This window comes from Octopus bimaculoides, chromosome 9 (assembly GCF_001194135.2).
Source record: "Octopus bimaculoides isolate UCB-OBI-ISO-001 chromosome 9, ASM119413v2, whole genome shotgun sequence".
In the NCBI taxonomy this organism is placed as follows: Eukaryota; Metazoa; Mollusca; class Cephalopoda; order Octopoda; family Octopodidae; genus Octopus; species Octopus bimaculoides.
Genome location: NC_068989.1, coordinates 65,060,970 through 65,066,073, shown reverse-complemented (window position 1 = coordinate 65,066,073; position 5,104 = coordinate 65,060,970). Strand labels below are relative to the sequence as shown.

Below are 5,104 nucleotides of genomic sequence, written 5' to 3'. Positions count from 1 at the left end.
GGGGGAGGGGATAATAAGGGGTAAGGGAGGCGGAGGGGATGGTGGGGGGGTCGTCGTCGTGATGCGTAGAAAAGAGAAAACGAAGTAGAAGAAGAAGAAGAAGAAGCAGAAGAGGAAGAAGAAGGAGGAGGAGGAAGAGACTATAAGAACGACAACAACATAAGCAGGAGCAACATATAGAGAGAGAAGGAGAGAGAGGAAGAGAAAGACAGAGAGAGAGAGAGAGAGAGAGAGAGAGAGAGATAGGTTGCAAGGCAAACAAAAGTGGAAGAACCGTTTAAGCTTGTGAAGGTTTCACAATCTTAAAGTTTTTCAGAGTAATTTTCTAGTCAAATATTTTCATGTTGATAGTTCGATAGGTTTTTGGAATTAGAAAGCGAATGTGAAGCAGAGAAGTAGTTGTGTTTAAGATAAGCATAGGTTTTTGGATGAATAGCAAAGCAATTTCTGTGAAAATGTCTCTAAGGTATATATCTCAGAAAGACGTGAATTTGTGACAATAATAATATGTTATATAGAGAGGGGAAAAAAACCATTCAGAATCGCTGAGCAAAAAAGAAAAAAAATCGATAAATCTCAGTTTAAACAACAGCTAAAGGCTGATGGATTTTAAGATTATATCATTTTAAATGTACAATTAAGGTAGATATTATCATATATGCATGTATATATATATATATATATATATATATATATATATATATATACATATACATATTCATACATCGAACGTGTATTCTATTCTAGAATTAATTTAGTAAGATCGTAAAGAAGCTGTTTGTTTCAACAAATTTTGATTTATTAAATGATAACGCATTTAAATGTACTTGGGAGTGTTTATTGAGGTCACATAGTTAACTTTAATATCATCTACTAGTAGAGGTTTTATGATACTTTAATTCTATATCATACTCCAGACGAATGGTTTATTAGTTTTGATATAAGTTTATGTTGCTTAGACTAAATTCTATAATATATCTAATAGAGTTGTAATATAGTCTATGATACAGAGCAAGTTTGTAACCCTAGTAATATGTTAATGAAGCTGGTAATAGAATATATATGACAAAAACTGTGTCTATATCATTATATATATATATACATATACATACGTGCATATATGTGTGTGTGTGTGTGTGTGTGTGTGTGTGTGTGTGTGTGTGTGTGTGTGTGTGTGTGTGTGTGTGTGTGTGTGTGTGTAGGCATGTATGTATGCACGCGGTGTGCTGAAAAGTTCTTAACTTCGTGTAAAAATTACATGAGGAACAGTTAAGTAATGATTTTATTCAACATATTCCCCTCTCAGGTTCACACACTTATTGTCGGAAAGTTGGGCCTCCAGCCAGGTTTTACGTGATATCCTTAAAGCCAAGAACTTTTCTGCACACCTTCGCGCGCGCGCTTTTGTGTGTGTGTGCATATATATAAGGTAGAAAGTATAGTGGATGATAACAAATGGTTGAATATTTACGGAAAGAAAAATTTGTTTCTCGACACAAGTACGAATACATAAATAAAGAGGCTTCATTGATCGAAAAATTTAAGCCGGAATTAAATATAAAACCCATACTGAAAATTAAAGATTTAACCCAACTATTGTAAGCATCAAGCGCGGACCAATATAAAAAAAAATACAGATTTACCTCCCCTCTACTGAAAAATACCTTGGTTACAAATTATCCCCACCTAGCAAAAAAAAAAAAGATTCAAATTCAAAAAATTCCTCCAAAACTCGTGATTTGAAAAGCGATAGCGAAACCGACAATTATGTTGGAAGAAAAATCTTATTTTGTAAGATAATACTTTTGTCATTATGATTGTAATATAGTTTTTAGTCCTGTAAAATAAATCTGTGTTTTTTCATCTTATCTGTTTCCATATATATATACACACAAACATGGAGGTTTAGTTCACAAGTAACCTTAACGGATTGCCAGGGTTCCTAGGCTATAGACAAAGACAGAAACCATTCTAGATTTCCGATATAACGGATGTATAATTGTTAAAAAGGATAACAAACGTTATGCCAAGACAAACATTTGAAGTCATATACGTTATTATTATTGGAAAAATTCAAAGTCTTACAGCTGTTTCTGAGAATCTTAGAGTATGAGATATTCCGTCATCGGAGACAAATAGGGAAAATGAGAATGGTATAGATTAATGAAATAACGACATAGAGAACAGGAGAGAGAGGATAGGGAGATGGGGAAAGAGAAGAAAAAGAAGTATAAGAGTTCACAGTTCAACATTCCGATCTTGTAGATATTAGTCCGTAAGTCCTTAGGTGCAATCCTGTGTAAAATCATGTAGGTTAAAGTCTTGATGGTGTAACTGTCCAGAAATAGACGCGAACATTTCCACGTTCCGTAACAGAATGGTAGCAGAGGTGGTTATTAAGGGGTAAAGAGAAAGAATAATAAATAAATAGAAAGAGAGGTAGAGAGAGTGAGGGAGGAAAGCAAGGATTGGTATGAAGGATAAGATAAGGTATATAAGAATGTAGTGCACAAAACATGGTGTACAAAAATAACCAAGAAATAGATAAATACATAAAGGTAAATAAGGAGAGAGGAGGAGGAGGAGGTAAAGGAAGATAACGTAAAAAATAAAGTAAAATGAAAGGAATTCAAAGAGATGCCAGTGGTATTCTTCTAGCGTGCAAGGACTGATGGGGATATCTAGTAGTAAGTGCTTGTGTTTTATGTCTAAGGTCAGTGACTTTAGGAATATATGTGCTTGTACATACATATCGGTACATGTATGTGCATATATATATGCATGCACTCACACATAACCAATCACCCACACATGTATATCAAAGATGAAAATGCACTGGGATTTGTTTAAATGTTTTTGCTTTTAAATTTTTAAAGACTTAACTGGTTTCACAGATTTCTATGATTTTCAAAAGTTGAGAGAGAAAGACGTGGAGGTATGCTGCAACTTCCTTACTTTTAACTGGAATTCAAAAATTCTCTTGCTTTATAGAGAGAACATGGCTCAAGTTAGTATCTGTTTTGGATACGTTTGATTGATCGAGGATGATCACGTGATCAGGTTTTAGAAATTTTTGTAAGTTCTCCGCTACACCCGTTCTTTAATGTCATGCGACAATATGTTTGGTATCATTATTTAAAGTTGTCACAGTTGAGTGAGCACAACCATACACGCATTGTAAATACCTAGTCAAAGGACAGATATATATATTAGAATCATTTTGAATTGTTTTCTGCAGTTATACTCTTATATAACTGAGTACAGATCAACGGATCAAAATACGCACACATACATGTTTATATGCAAAGTATATCTACTACCACATACACTTTCACTATAGAAACATATCTACTTTGTTTAATACCAAGATTGAAATTTCTTCTTCTAGAATGATGGGATAGTATTGGCAAATAGACGGTTTCTTCCAAGCGGAGACTCACACACACACACATACACGTAAACACACACACACATACACACAAACACACGCACACAAATATAGACACACAAACACTCTCACAGCCACAGGTATAACTTGAATATTTCAAATGAATTTCACAACTGTCGCTACGTAATACAGACGGATAAGAAGGCTGGGGATTATTTCTTGAAAGCACTTCAGCTTAAGTGAAAATGAATCTCAAGGTCGTCCATCTCTGCTACGATAACAAATGTTTAAGATAACCGTTACAAAGTCTGACCAATGAATCTCAAAGTTTCTTTACAACACGTAGCATAAACATATACGTACATGCACACACGGAGACAAACAGACTGATAGATTGATTGATTGGTTGATAGATAGATAGACAGATAGATAGATAGATAGATAGATAGATAGATAGATAGATAGATAGATAGATAGATAGATAGATAGATTGACATACAGCATAACAATCAGGCAGACAGATGGATGGATAGACAGAAAGTAAGATATCCTTCTCCGTCTGTGTGTGTGTGTGTTTGTTTGTGTGCGTGTGTGCGTGTGTGTATGTTTGTGTGCGTGTGTGCATGTGCGGGTGCGTTCGAGCGTGTGAACATACCCGTAAGTACGCTGATAGTCTGACGGCGCAGATGGACACAGTTTTGGGCGTCCGTTTAACATCGTTGATGTCTTTTGAGAGGAAATCTGCTGCCTTGTTATTCATCTCTATTACACGAGCGACTATCATCTACTACATTCAGGTTAAATGATGTAAAAGATACGTTCAGACAGCTCAATTCGGTCTCACACGTCTTTGTGTTATGTGTGTGTGTGTGTGTGTTTTACTATTATCATATAGAGAATTGAACCTGAAGACGTGAAAATCTTCTTCAAATAACATTCGTAAGAAGCTAAGATGGTATATAAAACATACTTGTATACAAAACAGCTTATATATTAGTTGGATTACATCCGTATTAATACAAGAAGAGTAGAATTAATGTTAGAGTTTTTTCTTATTGAATCATATTATTACAATCTTATCCACGTTCTAAATCACTTGTTTTGGAATCGTTTTCCTTTTCTATTGTGTGGTAAAGAAGTTCCTTCTGTCTTTCCTCTAAATGTCATTTAATAAACACAACCCATTTCATAAACCACGCGAGCGAGGTTATGTTGAAATCACGGAATACATTATGGTGGATGTGAACTATTTTGGCTCATAAACTTATTGAGTTAATGGCGAATATGACTAGATGGGGAGCGGATAAACATACAAAAGGCTGTCACCAGCTACGATGAATCAGTTCAGATGGGGAAATAAGGGTTTCATTTATAGTCTTGGCGTGCACAGGTGAGATATTTCCCCCAGCGAAAGGCCGATGTGACTCAAAGCCTGGCTTGATATTCATACCTCGTCGGCGTCTGGCGTGGAAGGCTTACATCATTCCGCGCAAATCGACTGACCTGCATGGATAAATACACTCGATAATGTGTGTGTGGGGTGGGGGTGGGGTATATGTGTGTGCCACGTTTAGACGTTACAAATATATTTAATAACAGAGGTGACTCAGGTGGTTGCACCATTGCTTTACAAAAACTTATGTGATGCCTAAAGAAGAAACGAGCATTACTAATAATTGTTACAAATACACATACACACATACACACACACACACA

General features: G+C 35.5%; 1 protein-coding gene across 8 annotated transcripts in view; it reads left to right on the top strand.

Moving 5' to 3' along the window:
* The window catches only part of LOC106879147 (potassium voltage-gated channel subfamily H member 7), a 703,964-nt gene that overhangs the window by 280,946 nt on the left and 417,914 nt on the right, over nucleotides 1-5,104 (top strand). The gene's annotated exons all lie outside the window — the stretch shown is intronic.